Raw genomic sequence first — 20,288 nt, forward strand, 5'->3', positions numbered from 1 at the left:
ATTACGGCAGTGGAGACGAGAGGGTCCCTCCCAGTCTGATCCTTGCTGCATGCCCGGAGATCACTCCCACAGCGCGCTGCCCCGAGATTACTGCAGTGGAGACGAGAGGGCCCCTCCCAGTCTGATCCTCGCTGCATGCCCGGAGATCACTCCCACAGCGCGCTGCCCCGAGATTACTGCAGTGGAGACGAGAGGGTCACTCACCTCTTTGCGGACTGTGGGCTGGCGAAGATCTGTGGAGAAAGATGCAAGGGCCTGTGCCACAGCAGCTGCGTGACAGAAGGCTCACTGATCCTCGGGCTGTTCCCAGAACGCGCAGGAAAACGGACAGCGAGTGCTGCTGGAAGATCATCAGCTCGGGGAAAGACGCTCGAAACTTGTTGGCCTGCCATCACACCGAGATGTCCGGAGAGCAGCGGTTCCCAACCTGGGGTCCACGGTTACTAGTATTGGTCCTTGGCATAGAAAAAGTTTGGGAGCCCTGTCGTACAGGAATGCTGCCGAATGACACATTCCAGACTACAGGGACACCATTGGAACTACAGGGATCCTCTACTGCTCGACTGGGAGAGGCCGTGTTGGCTGAGGAAGCCTCACAGTTATTGTTCACCACCCCAGGGGGCACATGAGCGACAACAGACAACAGAATACCCTTCAGACAACGAATGTAAATTCATTGGGTAAAGGTATTGGAAAGTTTTATCATTCTAAATATTTTATATAAAGCTTATTTTGATACAAAAAAAAGTATCAACATCTGATCTGTACCCAGAGTGAAGGAGACCAGGCCTTCTATTGGAGACAGGACAGACCTGGGTCAAGTCATGAAGTTTTTCTCACGAAGGGCTGTTGAAATCAGGACCTTACCGAAAAATTAACATTTTCCACCCTGTGACGTAGTATGTCCAGTCCTGTGATTTTTCCTGCAGCCAGGGGTCGGTCATCATCACTGCATCTCTCTCCTCACAGCACAATATTCTCTTCGCATCCCCAGCTTAATGGCATGTTTTCACTGTTTACTTATCCACCGTTTTACACTCCACTCTGACTCTCTTAGACCTGGAGAAAGATAAAAAAACGAGCTGCTGGAGGAACTCAGCGGGTCGGGCAGCATCTGTGGAGGGAAATGGACAATCGACATTTCGGGTTGAGACAGTTCAGATGAAGGATCTCGATCCGGAAAGGTCCTTCCGATCGGAGCGATGGGGCCTTTGGACATTCAGCTAACGTTTTTTGTCGCTCTAGGTGTTTACGAGATGGGGTTGCTGGGCATATGGCCAACTCACCTACGCTCGTCGCCGGGCTTAGACAGTCCATTGGGCGTTTTCTTATCTTTTCCCTGTTTAATTTGTTTTTGATCCCACACTAACATGGAAATAGCCAGAATTTCCACTGAACACATCCAGCAGCAGAATGTTCATTCCCTGAGACTGCAGCGCGCGTAGTGGACAATCGCGGTACTGCAGGGGATCAGCAACTCCCCGAAAGTGAAAGCATTCTGAATCAGGAAGTGCTGGGAGTTAACATGGCTTCGAAAGGACCGGTCGAGAGTTGGACCGAGGAGACAATTTGTCCCATCTGCCTGGATTTCTTCACCGATCCGGTGTCACTGGAGTGCGGACACAACTTCTGTCGCTCTTGTATCACACGGTATTGGGAAAGGGAGGAGAGAAACTCCTGCCCGGAATGCAGAGAGGAGTTTGCTGACCGCACCCTCAGGGCCAGTCGGGCCTTAGCAAATCTGGCTGAAAAAGCTCGAAATCTAAACCTGAATCCGAAAGGGAAGGAAAGTAAACGTCACTGCGAGGAACATGAGGAAGAACTGAAGCTGTTTTGTGAAACGGACAAGACACTGATCTGTCTGATCTGTAGAGACGCGCAGGAACACAGAGAGCACCGCTTCATGCCGATTAAAGAAGCTGTTAAAATCTACACGGTAAAACTAACATTAATTTAATACTTAACACATTTCCTTTCTCCTACATACCATTACACGAGTCTCCAGAACCAACACATCATTCTCTGCAACTTCCGCCATCTCCAACAGAATTCTAGCATCTCTCCGTCCCACAGCCCACCTCCGCACCACGCAACTCTCCGCTGTCTATACGGATCGCGGTCCACGTCCTGTATCGCCCTGATCCACTCGCTCCTCCCCACAAGCGGGACAAGTGCTACACCTGACTCCTAACCTCCTCCCTCGTCACCATTCAGGGCCGCAAACAGCCCAGTTCCTCCCGTTTCTTCCAGGTCGATTGTCCTCTCGAATTAGATTCCTTCTTCTCCAGCTCTTTACCTCTTCAACCTGTCCCCTCCCAGCTTCTCACTTCATCACCCTTCCCCACGTTCCCCCTCACGTTGTCTCACCCGTCACCTGTCAGCTGGTTCTCATCCCCAACCTTTTTATTCTGGCTTCTGTCCCATTCCTTCCCAGTCCTAATGAAGGGTCTCATCCCGAAACACCGACTGTTTATTTCCCCTGAATAGATGCTGCCTGACTCACTGAGTTCCTCCGGCATTTTGTGTGATAATCGGGTTTGATCACCGGTTTCTTTTGATGCATCTTTGTTTCTATTTCCTTCACTCTCTGACTTCCAGGATCTGCTAAAATCTTCCTTAGACTCTCTCACAAAAAAGAAATCAGACTTCCAGGAAAAGGAGCAGCAACAGAAAGAGAAGATTTCCGGAGTTCAGGTGAGGCTTCCTGAGCGGAAGTTCTGATATTACTGTCGAGTTTTGCTCCATCTAATGCAGAATAGCAGAGTATCGCAGCTCCAGTGACCTGGGTTCGATCCTGATCTCTGCTGCTGTCTGTGTGGAGTTTGCATGCTCTCCCTGTGACCACGAGAGATTCCGACACATCCCAAGGACATGCCGGATGAATGGCTAATTACCGTTAACCCTGTAAAGGTGGGGAGGGTGTGTGTGAATCAGATGGGAGCTTATGGGTCAATAAGTGAGAATAGGTTTCAGGAAAACGTGAGGGAATGGTGTTGATGGAAATGCTCTCAGAAGTAGATTGGACTCCAATAGACCGAACTTAACGACAAAAGGAAACAGAATTCAGCAATGCAGTATATTAATCTTCACCTTTCATTCAACAGGAACAGTCACACAGTGTTCAGTCCCACATCACATCCCAGTTTGCTGAACTGCGCCAGATTATCACTGAGAAAGAGCAGAGCTTACTCAGGGATCTCAGGGAAGAAGAAAAGAGGATTCTCGATACAATGGAGAAAAATCTTCGGGAGATTCAAGAGAATATAAGGATTATTCAGGAGGAACTTACTAAGTTAAAGGAACAGATGGATCAAAAAGACAGTGTGATGTTTCTCAAGGTGAGGGATTATATTTCAATTTGTTTCTGTCAAAGGGCACTAAATGAACAGTGGTATATCTGAAATAAACACAGCACCGAGGCCAATTCTAACAAAATAATTGCCGCTCTGGCGACCTCACACAGAAGGCAGTGAAGGCCAAGTCTTTGGATACTTTCAAGAGAGAGTTAGATAGAGCTCTTATAGATAGTGCGGTCAAGGGATATGGGGAGAGAGCAGGAACCGGGTACTGACTGTGTACGATCAGCCTTGATCACAGTGAATGGCGGTGCTGGCTAGAAGGGCCGAATGGCCTCCTGCTGCACCTATTGTCCCAAAACTGGACTTCCACAACTTCTGTACATCCCAGGACAGAATGAAAATCTCTCTGAAATTATTTACTCTGATCATAACACAGAGCTGCTGACTGTGTCCTTAATTCTACATTAAATATCCTCTAAAACTCTCGTTAACTCCCATTTCCAGTCACAGGCTGTGAGTGTGTCTGGTGCAGTTGGTTTGAGGGTCTCTTTGTCAATCAGTGAGAACAAAGAATTTGACCCACACATCAGACTTATCTTCTGTATCCGGTTTCCATCAGATTAGGGAAACTATTACTGTCTCTTTACTTTTACAGATAACATTCAAATGAACGTTCAATCGTTCAAAACATAACCAAGCCATTCGGCCCATTTTCTCCTCTCAATTTCCCTGCTTCACAATCCTCCACCCACCTACTCATCACAACCAGCAACAGTGCCCCGAAATCTCTGGTCCCTCATGTGTTTATCCAGCCTCCCCATTACATTCAATCTCTGCCGTTCCATTTCAACCACTCCTGTGGCAGCGAGTTCCACATCCTCTTCACTAAATTTCTTGTGGAATTTGTTAAAATCCATCTGGAATTACATCTCCCCACAAGTCTTCCCATAAATAGAGGTACTTCCTCCACCCGCACATAATCACATACATCACTGATCTTAAATTCCTCCATCTTACCACACTGACGTCATATCCAGATGAAAATGCACAGCCTGTCCTGTCTTCCCTGTAAGTTTCATCCTCTCAGTAATGGTCTGACATTCAGAAACTTTCCCTGTAATATACCCCGTGGTTCTGTATTGTCCGTGTGTGTGAGTGATTGCGGGAGTGGGAATTTTCAACACCTTGTAATGATTTGGAGGAAATTCAGGATGTGGACAGTAAGTCCAAGTCTAATCCGATTTGTGTTTTATTTATTTCAGGAGGAAGCTCATCGGAACAGGAGGTAGGACAGCCTCTTTACCCTGAATGGATTTGTAAAATAGTTCAGAATAGCAATTTATAACCAGCAGTTTAATATTTACAGGATTAATGACGATGTCCAGGAATTGTCAGTGACAGATGAGACCCTACCGGTTGAAAAATTCGATCACCTCTATTTGTTGAACACAGTGCTGAGAGAAACGCTTGATGCTATTAATCGAGGTAAAACTTACAAAGATTCATTTCCCCTTGTTTATGAAGCTCAATTTAGTTCCAATTTGAGGCAAAGATTGTCTGTAATACTGGTCTGAAGGGGAACTGAAGTTTATTCCACATCAACCCCACCGACTGGGAGGCATCACTGTCACATGGTCAGCTGGAGATGTCAGACCCCTGGACACGCCAGCACAGGGTCACAATACAACCAATACACGGGACTGTCAAATGAACCACTGTGTCCTGATCCCAGGCACACCGCACTGACACACCAGGACATGAGTTTGGATCTACCAGAGGAACTGGGAATTTAATACTGACGATAATATTGTAGGGAATAAAAGCAGGTATCTGTGTGGTGACCGGGATTGTCAGGAAAATACACAAGTCCTTCATGTGCCCTGTGAGTGCAGACTCTGACTGACACAGGTCTTCCCCCTTCCGGATCAGCATCTCTCACTGTTTTTAGAGGCAGATGAGGGGAGTGGTTGTGATCGGGGACTGAATCGTCAGGGGAACAGACAGGAGAATCTATCGATGTGAATGGGACACCCGAATGGTATGTTGCCTCCTGGGTGCCAGGGTCAGGGATGCCTCGAATCGTGTCCGCAGCATTTTAGAGAGGGAGGGAAAAGAGCCAGATATCTTGGTAAATTTGTGACAATGACATTGGAAGTAAACGCAAAGAGGTCCTGAAAATAGAATTTGGAGAGCTTGGTAGAAAGCTCAGAAGCAGCACCCCCAGGGTTGTAATTTCTGGATTGCTGCCAGTGCCACGTGCTGGTGAGGGTAGAAACAGGATAATTTGACAGATAAACATGGCTGAGAAGATGGTGCTGGGGACAGGGATTCAGGTTCTTGGATCATTGGGATCTGTTCTGGTGGAGGAATGACCTGCTCAAAAGGGATGGGTCGCACCTCGACCCGAGGGAGAACAATATTCTCACAGAGAGGTTTGATAGAGCTATTGGGGAGGGTCTGAACTAATTTGGTGGGGGGGGGGGGTGCTCGGGAACTGGAGTGAAGGGATAGGACTGATTGTAAAAATGAAAATATTGCGTGCAGTCAGACTGTCAGATAGGGCGGACAGATGAGAGGAGAAAATTGCAGCCAGCAGGGTGAGTATCAGTGCATTAGGGATGCAGAATTAAAAAGGGTAGCAGATACAGTACACAAAGTGTTATATCTCAATGCATGGAGTATGAGAAATAAGGTGGATGATCTTCTTGTACTATTACACATTTTCAGGTATGATGTTGTGGCCATCACGGAATCGTGGCTGAAGGATGGTTGTAGTTGGGAGCTGAATGTCCAAGGTTACACAATGTATCGGTGGTATAGGGAGGTCGGGTGAGGGGGTGGTGTGGCTCTGCTGGTAAATCAGTAGCAAGATGTGACATAGGATTGGAAGATGTTGAATCCTTGTGGGTTGAGGTAAGGAACTGCAAAAGTAAAAATGACACTGACACCAGTCATATACAGGCCTCCCAACAGTCAGTGGGTTGAGGCCCACAGATTACAACTGGAAATAGAAAAGGCTGATGAAAAGGACAATGTTATGATGATCATGGGAGATTTCAACATGCAGGTCAATTGGGAAAATCAGGTTGGTAAAGAATCCCAAGAGAGTGAGTTTGTTGAATGCAATGTGATGGCTTTCTAGAGCAGTTTGTCGTTGAGACTACTCGGGGAACAGCTCTACTGGATTGGGTGTTATGTATTGAACCAGAGGTGAGTAGTTAAAAGAAACCTTAGGAGGCAGTGCTTACAACATGACTGAGTCCAACTTGAAATCTGAGAAGGAGAAAGTAAAGTCTGACATTGTAGTATTTCAGAGGAGTAAAAGAAATTACAGTGGTCTGAGAGAGGAGTTGGCCAAAGTAAATTGGAAGGAGATGCTGGCAGGAATGAGAGCAGAGCAGAAATGGTGTCAGTTTCTTGGAAAATGAGGAAGGTGAAGGATAGGTGTACTCCAAAAATAAATAAATACTTAAATGGCAAAATAGTAAAACCGTGGCGGACAATGGAAGCCAAGTTAATGTTAAGGCAAAAAAGAGGGCATACAACAAAACAAAAAAATAGTAGGAAGACAGAGGATTGGGAAGCTTTTAAATATCTACAGAGAGGAACTGAAAGAATGATTGGGATGAAAAAAATAAACATGAAATTAATTTGAATTGAATTGACTTTATTACTTACTTCCTTCATATACATGAGGATTAAAATTTTTTAGGTTACATCTCCATCTAAATTGCAATGCGCAATTTACAGTAATTTATGATGAATAATATGTACAACAGGCTGGTTAATATAACATAGAAATACAGTTGTGTCCACACGAGTTAATCAGTCTGATGGCCTGGTTGAAGAAGCTGTCCCGGAGCCTGTTGCTCCTGGCTGTTAATCTGTGGTTTAGAATAACATTCAATTCAAGAGCAGGGATGTGATGCTGAGGCTTTATAAGGCACTGGTGAATCCTCACCTTGAGTATTGTGAACTTGGGCTCCTCATCTAAGAAAAGATGTGCTGGCATTGCAGAAGGTTCATTTCATGAGGATTATTCCAGGAATGAAAGGGGTATCATACGAGGAACGTTTGATAGCTCTGTGTCTGTACTCGCTGGAATTTAGAAAGATGAGAGGGGATCTCATTGAAACCTTTCGAATGTTGAAAGTCCTAGACAGAGTAGATGTGGAAAGGATGTTTCCCATGGTGGTGGAGTTTAGGACAAAAGGGCACAGCCTCACGATAGAGGGGGGTCTATTTAAAACAGGTGCGGATAAATTTGTGCCAGCAGCTGGTGAATTTGTGGAACTTGTTGGGTGTATTTAAGGCAGAGCTTGATAGGTTCTAGATTGGACACAGCATCAAAGGTTACGGGGAGAAGGCCAGGGAGTGCGGCTGAGGAGGGAAACAAAGGATCAGCCATGATTGAATGGCGGTGCAGACTCGATAGGCAAATGGCCTAATTCTGCTCCTATGTCTTATGGTGATCAGACCACTACATCAAAGCATTGTGAGAATGAGCTCGGACACACCGACAAGCATTGACATGGGTCAAGATTTCATCTCGGGAGAATCACACACAGCATAACCGGCCTGGCAAAGCTCCCTCACACACATACACAGGAAGGATTAGCAGATTGTAGTCAGAGCCTCAGCAATATACGTTGTTATTCCCCTCAGTAACCTGGAAACCAATCTGTTCAGAGACAGTCATTTATTCATTTAAACAACTCAATCAAGTGTGACACACGGCCACAGAAATAGGCACAAATTCCCATTTAGGATTGAAATCTGCCGTCCTTACCCAGTCTGTCTGTTCTGTGGCACTGAGCTGCCCTCTGACGTGACGTCACATCAACACTTCACAGACAGACTCCGGGGTGAGATTCCTCAGGAGGAAGATCTGGGAGGGTTTGATGGATGTTGAACCCACGGCCCACTTCATCAATCTGCAAGACTAAGATGTCTTCTTGAGCATGGCCAATTTGTCTGTGTTTGCCCCCCCCCCCCCCCATCCCTCTAACCATTTCCCATCTGTGTACCTGCCCAAATTTATTTTAAAATATTTTATTTTTACCTGTTTCTACAGTGTCTGAGGGCAAATTCCATTTACCAACCTCCCCCTCTCTGAGAATGTTACCTGGTAGACCACTCAGAAAAATTTCCCGTCTCAGTTTCCATCTGAGGTCTCTGGTTCTGTACTCCCATTTCTTGGAAAAAGAAACGTTATTTAAGCTCCTTATGAATTATTTACCTCGATAAGGGGTCATTCCTGAACATCCTACACTACAGCTGAATAGCCCAAGCTTATCCACTCTCTGCTTTTAACCCAAGCCCCCAGTCCTGGTAACATCCTCCTGAAGCCTCCTGTCCAGTGTAATGACATCCTCCCCATATTCGGGAACCGGAAATGCAGACAATACTCCAAGTGTGGCCTATCATCGACATCAAAGGCCTTGCTGAATTTCATGTGGACAGTGTGGAATAGGCTGATGAATACAGGACTGAAGGTGTTTTTTTAGATTGGGACACGAAGGGCGGCGTGGGAGCTAAATTCTGAAGGAAGGCAGTTCTGTAAAAAACTTTGCGTACAAGAACGGCGAGACTGCGCAGGACAGCGCGGAGAGTTTAAAAAGATGACCACCCTATACAGCGGGCAGCGGAGTGGGTGGCAGCAGAGTGTAGGGCTTTGGCTCAACGGGCTTAGGCGGTAACGGGAAGAGGCGAGAGCGAGGCACCGACTCTTTTTCTCCCCTTGGCAAATCGGCCCGGACGGAAGGGGGAACGGCAGGGCACATTAGCTAACGGTTTAAAAAGTTTGTGTGCTTGGCGAAGTAAGTGGGTGAGTTGACCTATCTTTCTTTGTTTCATTCCTGTAGAATTAGGTAGCATGTCTGCAGGGTTAGTGCTTTGTTCAGGGTGTCAGATGTGGGAATCCTGGGAGACCTCCAGCCTCCCTGATAGCCACATCTGCACCAGGTGAACCGAGATTCAGCTCCTCGGAGACCGTGTTAGGGATCTGGAGCTGCAGCTTGATGACCTACTGCTTATTAGAGAAAATGAAGAGGTGATAGACAGGAGCTACAGGAAGGTAGTCATCCTAGGCTACAGGGGTCAGAAAACTGGGTGACTGTCAGGAGAGGGAAGGGAAATGCCCGGATAGTGGAGAGCACCCCTGTGGCTGCCCCCCTCAGCAACGTATATCGTTTCGGATGCTGTTGAGGGGGATGACCTGACAGGGGTCGGCCACGGTGACCTGGTCTCTGGCACTGAGCCTGGCGCTGTTGTGCAGGAGGGAAGGAGGGAGAAGAGGAATGCAGTAGTCAGAGGGGATTCCATAGTCAGGGGAACAGACAGGAGATTCTGTGAGCCTGGTAGAGATACCCGCATGGTGTGCTGCCTCCCAGGTGCCAGGGTATGGGATGTCTCGGATCGGGTCCAGAATATCCTGAAGGGAGAGGGCGAGTAGCCAGCTGTCTTGGTACATGTTGGTACCAATGACATAGAGAGGAAAAGGGAGGAGGTCCTGAAGAGAGATTTCCAGGAGTTAGGAATGAAGCTGAGAAGCAGGACCTCCAGGGTAGTAATCTCAGGATTGCTACCTGTGCCACGTGCTAGCGAGGGCAAGAATAGTAGGATCAGGCAGATGAATGCGTGGCTGAGAGACTGGTGCAGGGGGCAGGGCTTCAGATTCTTGGATCATTGGGATCTCTTCTGGGGGAAGTATTACCTGTTCAAAAAGGACGGGTTACACCTGAACCATAGCGGGAATGTTTAATAGAGCTGTTAGGGAGGGTTTAAACTGATTTGGCAGGGGGGTGGTAAACCGGAATGGTAAGGTGGAAGAGGGGGAAAACAGAAATAAATCTAAGATAGTGAGTAGGAAAGATGTCAGGAAGGACAGGCAGGTGATGGGGCAAATTTGCAGCCATTGGGATGAGTTGCAGTGCAATCAAAACAAAGAGTACCAAATACTGGACTTAAGGTGTTATACTTAAATACACACAGCATAAGGAATAAAGTGTATGATCTTGTCGTACAGCTACAGATTGGCAGGTATAATTTTGTGGCCATCACTGAGACGTGGCTAAAGGATGCATGTCTCTGAGAGCTGAACGTCCAAGGATACACGGTGTATCGGAAGGATAGGCAGGTAGGCAGAGGGGGTGGCGTGGTTTTATTGGCAAGAAATGATATTAAATCATTAGAAAGAGGTGACATAGGATCGGAAGGTGCAGAATCTTTCTGGGTTGAGCTAAGAAATAGCAGGGGTAAAAGGACCCTGATGGCAGTTATCTACAGGCCTCCTAACAGCTGCAGTGAGGTGGACTACAAATTACAACAGGAAATAGAAAAGGCTTGCCAGAAGGGCAGTGTTATGATAATTGTGGGGGATTTTAACATGCGAGTGGATTGGGAAAATTAGGTCGACACTGGATCTCAAGACAGAGAATTTGTAGAGTGTCTACGAGATGTCTTTTCAGAACAGCTTGTTGTTGAGCCCACTAGGGGATCAGAGGTACTGGATTGGATATTGTGTAATGACCCAGAGGTGATTAGAGAGATTGAGGTGAAGGAACCGTTAGGAGACAGTGATTGTAACATGATTGAGTTCACTGTGAAATTTGAGAAAGAGAAGCCGAAATCCGATGTGTCGGTATTTCCGTGGAGTAAAGGAAATTACAATGGCATGAGAGAGGAACTGGCCAAATTTGACTGGAAAGGGACACTAGCGGGAGGACAGCAGAGCAGCAGTGGCTGGAGTTTATGTGAGAAGTGAGGAAGGTGCAAGACAGATATATTCCAAAAAAGAAGAAATTTTCGAATGGAAAAAGGATGCGACTGTGGCTGACAAGAGAAGTGAAAGCCAAAGTAAAAGCAAAGGAGAGGGCATTCAAGGAAACAAAAATTAGTGGGAAGACAGAGGATTGGGAAGTTTTTAAAAGCTTACAAAAGGAAACTACGATGGCCATTAAGAGGGAAAAGATGATCTATAAAAGGAAGCTGGCAAATAATATCAAAGAAGATACTTAAAGCTTTTTCAAGTATATAAAGAGTAAAAAAACGGGTGAGAGTGGAGAAAGCACCGATAGAAAATGATGCTGGAGAAATTGTAATGGGAGATAAGGAGATGGCTGAGGAACTGAACGAGTACTTGCATCAGTCCTCACTGAGGAAGATATCAGCAGTATACCGGACACTCAAGGGTGTCAGGGAAGAGAAGCGTGCGCAGTCACAATTACGACAGAGAAAGTACTGAGGAAGCTGAATAGTCTAAGGGTAGATAAATCTCCAGGACCAGATGGAATGCACCCTTGTGTTTTGAAGGAAGTAGCTGTGGAGATCGCGGAGGCATTATCAATGATCTTTCAAAAGTCAATAGATTCTGGCATGGTTCCGGAGGAGTGGAAGATTGTAAATGCCACTCTGGTATTTAAGAAAGAGGCAAGGAAGCAAAATGTAAATTATAGACCTGTTAGCTTAAGAAATGGTTGGGAGGTTTCTGGAGTCAATTGTCAAGGATGAGGTTACGGAGTCATATGACAAGATAGGCCAAACTCAGCATGGTTTCCTTAAAGGAAAATCCTGCCTGACAAACAAGATAAGAGCCCATGGAATTATGGGAAATTTACATATGTGGATAGATCGTTGGCGGATTGGCAGGAAACAGAGAGTGGGAATAAAGGATCCCATTCTGGTTGTCTGCCGGTTACCAGTGGTGTTCCACAGGGGTCCTTGTTGGGGCCGTTTCTTTTTACGTTGTATATCAACGATTTGGATTATGGAATAGATGGCTTTGTGGCTAAGTTTGTTGATGATACGAAGATAGGTGGAGGGGACGGTAGTGCTGAGGAAACAGAGAGTCTGCAGAGAGACTTGGATAGATTAGGAGAATGGTCAAAGAAGTGGCAAATGAAATACAATGTTGAAAAGTGTATGGTCATGCACGTTGGTAGAAGAAATAAACGGGCTGACTATTATCTAAATGGAGAGAGAATTCAAAATTCTGAGATGTGTTACGAACACTGTAACTGGGTCACTTACCAGCAAAGATAGAGAGGTCGGTTGAAGTCTGATGGTACTATTTTTAACAGTATTTATTGGTAAAAATACACAAAAATAATATCAATGCAAACATACAGATAATATACATCGTCAATACTAAATCTAAAAGTGCGGGTATAATAATAATCAATAAGAAATAACTATCGTTGTCTAGGGGATAATGTATTGTCCGATGGAAATATAAAAGTCACTCAGTTCATGCAGGCTTCAGCATTTGGTTGGAGTCAAGAGAGAGTTTTTAGAAACTTGCCAGCTTTTCCTTTTTATGATGCCGATCCTTCGAAATTTCGTTGGTGGCCTCTTCTTTAGCGAAGCCGTTCTTCCGTGGTAAGGCCCCAATCCCAGGCAACGGGAAAGGACGCACGCGAGCCCTCCACCGGCTGTCGCTATTAAACTCTGTCACGGGATTTCTAACATTTCTCCTGGAGCGTCTCAAGGGGTTGTTTCCCAGACCCGCTTTTATCCTTACTCAGATGTCAGTCAGGTTGGGATGATGCAATCCCTCAATCAGCCCACTCCGGTCATTCCCTGAGGTCTTCAATGAATAGTACAGTACTCAATACACAATTCCGTCTCCAAGAGACACTGGCCGTTATTCGTGGCTTTGTCTTGCTGAGGGGCCAGGACACATTGCAAAAACCTGAGGATTCTCTCTCATTTCCTGGGTCCCAGACCCGAATTAAAAGCCATCTTGCGATTCTCAAGAAGGAGGGGACGAATTTGTACCCTTCGGCCCGTGAGAGTTGTTGCACATTCGGAACAGATGCAATGGGACTTGGGACTGCTCATGCAGGATACCCTTAAGGTTAACCTCCAGGTTGAGTCGGTGGTGAAGAAGGCGAATGCAATGTTGGCATTCATTTCTAGAGGAATAGAGTACAGGAGCAGGATGTGATGTTGAGGCTCTATAAGGCACTCGTAAGACCTCACTTGGAATACTGTGTGCAGTTTTGGGCTCCTTATTTAAGAAAGGATGTTCTGACATTGGAGAGGGTTCAGAGAAGATTTACTAGAATGATTCCGGGAATGAGAGGGTTAACATATGAAAAACATTTGACCGCTCTTGGACTGTACTCCTTGGAGTTTAGAAGAATGAGGGGGAACCTCACAGAAACATTTTGAATGTTAAAATGCATGGACAGAGTGGTTGTGGCAAAGTTGTTTCCCATGGTGGGGGAGTTTAGTACGAGAGGACATGACTTAAGGATTGAAGGGCGACCATTCAGAACGGAGATGTGAAGAAATTTTTTTAGCCAGAGGGTGGTGAATCTGTGAATTTCTTGCGGCAGTGGAGGCCAGGTCATTGGGTGTATTTAAGGCAGAGATTGATAGGTATGTGAGTAGCCAGGGCATCAAAGGTCATGGTGAGACAGTGGGGGAGTGGGACTGAATGGGAGAATGGATCAGCTGATGATAAAATGTCGGAGCGGATTTGAAGGGCCGAATAGCCGGCTTCTGCTGCTTTGTCTTATGGTCTTATTTGAATGCACCAGTATACAGAATGAGGATCTTGTAGCACAGGTAGAGTTTGACAGGTACAAACTTAGGCAGGTACGTCTTTGATTGAAGGAATAAAAGCAGAGACAATTCTGTAAACAGGGCGAAAACTGAAAAATCAGAGGTGCAAAGGGACATGGGTGTCCTTGTGCAGGATTCCCTGAAGGTTAACTTGCAGTTTGTGTCAGTGGTAAGATTGGCAAACTCAATGTTTGCTTTCACTTCGAGAGGATTAGAATACAAGAACAAAGATGTAAATCTGAGGTTTTATAAGGCATTGGTCAGACCACACTTGGAGTATTGTGAGCAGTTTTGGGTCCCTTCTATTGGAAAACATACTGGCATTGGAGAGGGTCCAGAAGATTCACAAGAATGATTCCGGGAATGAAAGAATTAACATATGAGGACTGTCTGATGGTTCTGGGCCTGTACTCACGGGAGTTTAGAGGAATGTCTGATTTATTATCTCCATCAACCCTATTCTCCCGCCTCCTCCCCATAACATTGGAGACACTGACCAATCAAGAAGTTTACTTATTAACTTCTGCTTTAAAAATCAAACATGAGAAACTCTGCAGATGCTGGTAATCCAAGCTAAACAGGTCCTGATGAATGGTCTCGCCAGATCTCTCTGACACCTGTCGGGAGAGAGTTGATGTTGGGAGGATGTGGGTGGGTCGAGAACGGTAAGCACAGCCTCCGACTATAGGGATGTCCATTTAGGACAGAGATGAGGAGGAATTCCTTTATCCACAGGATAGTGAATCTGCCACAGGCAGCTGTGGAGGCCAAATAATTGAGTATATTTAAAGCAGAGTAACACACACAAATTGTTGGGGGAACAGCAGGCCGGGAAGTTTCTATGGAAAAGAGTAAACAGTCCACGGTTCAGACTGAAACACTTCATCAGGACCTGTGTTGCTTAAGGGTTCCTGCAAATTCATCCCCTGTCCTAATGAGGGGCTGCGGGGGATGGGGTCGTGGGAAAGGGGACAAAGTCATCCTCATCTGCCATCTTTGCCCCCTCCAGCTTCTCATTACGTCTACACACACAGTTCACCCACAGGCTTTCCACACCTCCCCCTACTGGTCCAATCTGCCATTCATCTGTCCCCTACTGGTTCCCATTATCACCTCCTTTACTGTCTCAAACCATCACACTGCCCCACTTCACACTCACAAATGAATGTGAACATTGAATGAAGGGCCTGTTCCTGTGCTGTACTGCTCTATGTTCTCTGTTCCCTGTTTCGAAGAATGAGAGGAGATCTCATGGAAACACAAAATTCTTTCAGGGGTCAACAGGCAGGAGTGAGGGAGGATGTTTCCCCTGTCTGAGGAGTCAAGGGCCAGGGGTCTCTCTGCTCTCCGTCCAGCGGAAAACCCCCCGATCCCCGGGGCCGCGCTGCCCGACTCTCCCCCCGATCCCCGGGGCCGCGCTGCCCGACTCTCCCCCCGATCCCCGGGGCCGCGCTGCCCGACTCTCCCCCCGATCCCCGGGGCCGCGCTGCCCGAGTCTCCCCCCCCCCCCGAACCCCGGGGCCGCGCTGTCCGAGTCTCCCCCCCCCCCCCGATCCCCGGGGCCGCGCTGCCCGAGTCTCCCCCCCCCCCCCCCGAACCCCGGGGCCGCGCTGCCCGAGTCTCCCCCCGATCCCCGGGGCCGCGCTGCCCGAGTCTCCCCCCGATCCCCGGGGCCGCGCTGTCCGAGTCTCCCCCCGATCCCCGGGGCCGCGCTGCCCGAGTCTCCCCCCGATCCCCGGGTCCGCGCTGCCCGAGTCTCCCCCCGATCCCCGGGGCCGCGCTGTCCGAGTCTCCCCCCGATCCCCGGGTCCGCGCCGCCCGAGTCTCCCCCCGATCCCCTGGGCCGCGCTGCCCGAGTCTCCCCCCGATCCCCGGGGCCGCGCCGCCCGAGTTTCCCCCCGATCCCCCGGTGCCGCGCCGCCCGAGTCTCCCCCCGATCCCCGGGGCCGCGCTGCCCGAGTCTCCCCCCGATCCCCGGGGCCGCGCCGCCCGAGTTTCCCCCCGATCCCCGGTGCCGCGCCGCCCGAGTCTCCCCCCGATCCCCGGGGCCGCGCTGCCCGAGTCTCCCCCCGATCCCGGGGCCGCGCTGCCCGAGTCTCCCCCCGATCCCCGGGGCCGCGCTGCCCGAGTCTCCCCCCGATCCCCGGGGCCGCGCTGCCCGAGTCTCCCCCCGATCCCCGGGGCCGCGCTGCCCGAGTCTCCCCCCGATCCCCGGGGCCGCGCTGCCCGAGTCTCCCCCCGATCCCCGGGGCCGCGCTGTCCGAGTCTCCCCCCGATCCCCGGGGCCGCGCTGCCCGAGTCTCCCCCCGATCCCCGGGTCCGCGCTGCCCGAGTCTCCCCCCGATCCCCGGGACCGCGCTGCCCGAGTCTCCCCCCGATCCCCGGGGCCGCGCTGCCCGAGTCTCCCCCCGATCCCCGGGGCCGCGCTGCCCGAGTCTCCCCCCGATCCCCGGGTCCGCGCTGCCCGAGTCTCCCCCCCCCCCCCCCGATCCCCGGGTCCGCGCTGCCCGAGTCTCCCCCCCCCCCCCGATCCCCTGGGACTCTCTAATTCTCTGCTTCTCCCCCCAGTCTCTGTCACCCTGGATGTGGAAACGGCGCATCCGTATCTCGAGGTGTCTGAGGATCGGAAGAGTGTGAGATGGACCTGGACCGAGAGGAATCTCCCTGACACCGGGAAGAGATTTACGAAACGGGCTTGTGTGCTGGGATCGGAGGGATTCACCTCGGGGAGACATTACTGGGAGGTGGAGGTGACGGGGAATCGGAGCTGGTGGCTGGGAGTCGCCGCAGAGTCTGTGGAGAGGAAGGGACGGGTCAGACTGAGTCCGGAGACCGGATTCTGGGTCATCGGGCGGCGTGGTGACGTGTTACATCGGGATTGTGACGTGTCCGGTGTCCCCTCCCCCGGGGCCCGTCTCGCTGCCGGTCCCATCCCCGGGAGGGTGGGAGTTTATCTCAGTTACGAGTCCGGGACAGTTTCATTTTACAACGCGGAGACCAAGTCCCATCTTCACACCTTCACTGGGAATAAATTCACGGGGAAACTTTATCCTTTCTTCGTGACTGGGGATGGAAACCAGTGGCTGAGAATCTGCTCCGGTTCCGCTCCGGGTCTGTAAACGGGTCGGGTCCCGGGACCGGTGTCAGGAGTAAAGTCCCTGTAAATATAAATGTGCGGAGAGTGCAGCTAAATACGTGGCTAAGGAGATGGTGCAGGAGGGAGGGCTTCATGTTTCAGGACAATTGGACTTTGTTCCCGGGAAGGTGGGGCCTGTTCCGACGGGACGGTTTGCCCCTGAACTGGAGAAGGACTGACATCCTTGCGGGTAGATTTGCCAGTGCTGCTCGGGTGGGGGGGGGGGGGGGTAAAAAAGATTTGCAGAGGGAAGGGAACCAGAGTGTTAGAGCAGATAGTGAGGTGGAGGAGGATAAAGGTCATGCGAGGACTGCATGTATAGACAGAAATCAAAGGTTTGTACATTAGGTTGTAAATTAATTTTCAGAGCTTTAGAAATTGTAGAAAATAAAGATTTTCAAAAAGATTTTGATGAAGAACATGACCAGAACATATGTGAAAAATTGGCTACTTCAGTTTTACACCTATTGCAATAATTGTCTATGTTAGGAAATATTTTGGATAGTCTCTCCTTTGTGAAATAGTAACAGTGAACAATTTTAAATTGAATTAAACACTGATTGGCACATATTAAAGAAGAATTGACCATCTTCATTAGCAAAGGTCATATTAAGTTCTCTCTCCCAAACTTATTTAATCTTTAGTGATTAAGGGGATCTGTTTTTTTTTGCAGATTTATTTATCTTTATTATCCTTTATTTTGTGATGGTCGATTGATGACATTTGAAGAGTTAACTAGTAAATATTCTCTCTCTCATACACACTTACTGCAATATCTTCAGGTTAGAGATTTTTACAAAAATAATTATCTCAGTTTCCATATATGCAAGAATCTGATTTGTTGGATACTATATTGAATATGAATCCTTCAGTAAGAGAATTTGTAATTCTCATTGTAGAATTTATAATTTATTTTTAATACATTAATACAAAAAGATAACCTCCCACCTAAGGTTTATACATGATAGAAATATTCGTTGTTTCAGACGTGATAGAGGGGGAGGGATGAAAGGGGGAGGAGTGGCATTACTAGTCAGGGAAAATATCACAGCTGTGCGTAGACAGGACAGCCCAGAGGGCTTGTCTACAGAGGCCATATGAGTGGAGCTGAGGAACGGGAAAGGTGTGACCACACTAATAGGGGTGTATTATAGACCGCCCAATAGTCAGAGAGAATTGGAGGAGCAAATCTGTATAAAGATAGTAGACCGATGTAAGAAACAGGAAGTTGTAATAGTAGGGGATTTTAACTTTCCACATATTGACTGGGACTCCCAAACTGTAAAAGGGCTCGATGGCTTGGAGTTTATGAAATGTTTTCAGGAAAGTTTTCTAAATCAATATATAGAGGTACCTACGAGAGAGGATGCAATACTTGATCTCCTATTAGGAAACCAGACAGTCAGGTGACAGAAGTATGTGTAGGCGAACATTTTGGGTCCAGTGACCATAATGTCATTAGTTTCAAGTTAATTATGGATAAGGATAGGTCTGGTCCTCGAGTTGAGGTTCTAAATTAAAGAAGGGCTAATTTTGTGGAAATGAAAAAGGATCTAGGAAGAGTGGATTGGGATAAGTTTTTTTTTCCTGACAAGGACGTGTTCAGTAAGTGGAAGGCCTCCAAATGTGAAATTTTGAGAGTGCAGAGTTTGCATGTTCATGCCAGGATTAAAGGGAAAGTTAACAGGCATAGAGAACCTTGGTTTTCAAGGGATATTGGCGATCTGGTTAAGAAAAAGAGAGAGGTGTATAGCAGGTAGAGGCAACAAAGAGCAAATGAGTTACTTAAAGAGTATAGAAAACGTAAGAAAATACTAAAGAAGGAAATCAGGAAGGGAAAAAGAAGACATGAGGTGGCTTTGGCAGATAATGTGAAGGAAAACCTGAAGGGTTTCTACAAGTATATTAAGAGTAAAAGGACAGTAAGGGACAAAATTGGTCCCCTAGAAGATCAGAGTGGTCGTCTATGTGTGGAGCCTTATGAGATGGGGGAGATCTTAAACAGTTTTTTTGCATCAGTATTTACTCAGGAAACTGGCATAGTGTATATGGAAGGAAGGGAAACAAGCAGTAGTGTCATGGAACATTTGTAGATTAAGGAGGAGGAGGTGCTTACTGCCTTACAGCGAATAAAGGTAGATAAATTCCCTGGGCCTGACTTGATATTTCCTCGGACCTTGAGAGAGACTAGAGTAGAAATTGCAGGGGCCCTGACAGAAATATTTAAAATTTCTTCAGCCACGGGTGCAGTGCCGGAGGATTGGAGGGTAGTTCATGTTGTTCCGTTGTTTAAAAAAGGCTCCAATGGTAAACCAGGTAACTACAGGCCAGTGAGCCTGACATCAGTAATATGTAAGTTATTGGAGGATGTTCTGAGAGATCGGATTTACAAGTATTTGGACAGCCAAGGGCTGATTAAGGATAGTCAGTACGGCTTTGTGCATGGTAGATCGTGTTTAATGAATCTCGAAGAGTTTCTCGAGGTGGTTACCAACTAAGTAGGTGAAGGAAAGGCTGTGGATGTTGTCCACATGAACTTTAGTAAGGCCTTTGACAAGGTCCCACATGGGAGGTTAGTTCAGAATGTTCAGACATGAGGTATCCATGGAGAGGTTGGAGAGATTGAAAGAGTGCAGAGATTTACTAGGATGTTGCCAGGTCTTCAGGAGTTGATGTACAGGGAAAGATTGAACAGGTTAGGACTTTATTCCTTGAAGCGTAGAAGAATGAGGGGAGATTTGATAGAGGTTTACAAAATTATGTGGGGTATAGGTAGTAAATGCGAGTAAGATCTTTCCATTTAGATTAGGAAAGATAAATATGAGAGGACATGGTTTTAGGGTGAAAGGGGAAAGGTTTAGGGGGAACATTAGGAGGATCTTCACTCAGAGAGTGGTGGGAGTATGGAACGAGCTGCCATCTGACATGGTAAATGCAGGCTCACTCTTAAGTTTTAAGAATAAATTGGATAGATACCTGGATGGGAGAGGTCTGGAGGGTTACGGACTGGGTGCAGGTCAATGGGACGAGCGGAATAAAGTTTCCACACAGACTAGAAGCACCAAATGGCCTGTTTTCTGTGCTGTAGTGTTCTATGGTTCTATGGAGTGAAATAAACACGAAATAAGAATTGTCGATTGATTAATTTTAACTCGTTCACCGCATCTGTCAACCGAACAGAAACACCGGGGATTCAGCAGCAGTTGCGGGCGGCGGGTCCTGAGCTCCCCCGGGTCCTAAAGTCCACCCGTAATGAGACAGGTTAAATGGGACAAGTGGGGGCG

The 20,288-nt window shown here is 47.7% G+C and overlaps 1 long non-coding RNA gene across 1 annotated transcript; it reads left to right on the forward strand.

Annotated features, from left to right (window-relative positions):
- Positions 1–3,109: 3,109 nt before the first annotated feature.
- On the forward strand, positions 3,110–4,855 carry LOC140722684 (uncharacterized). Its single transcript, XR_012097714.1, has 3 exons — positions 3,110–3,338; positions 4,562–4,584; positions 4,666–4,855. It is a non-coding gene; the product is annotated as an uncharacterized lncRNA (long non-coding RNA).
- The last annotated feature ends 15,433 nt before the right edge of the window (positions 4,856–20,288 follow it).

This window comes from Hemitrygon akajei, unplaced genomic scaffold, assembly GCF_048418815.1.
Source record: "Hemitrygon akajei unplaced genomic scaffold, sHemAka1.3 Scf000083, whole genome shotgun sequence".
Classification (NCBI taxonomy): Eukaryota; Metazoa; Chordata; class Chondrichthyes; order Myliobatiformes; family Dasyatidae; genus Hemitrygon; species Hemitrygon akajei.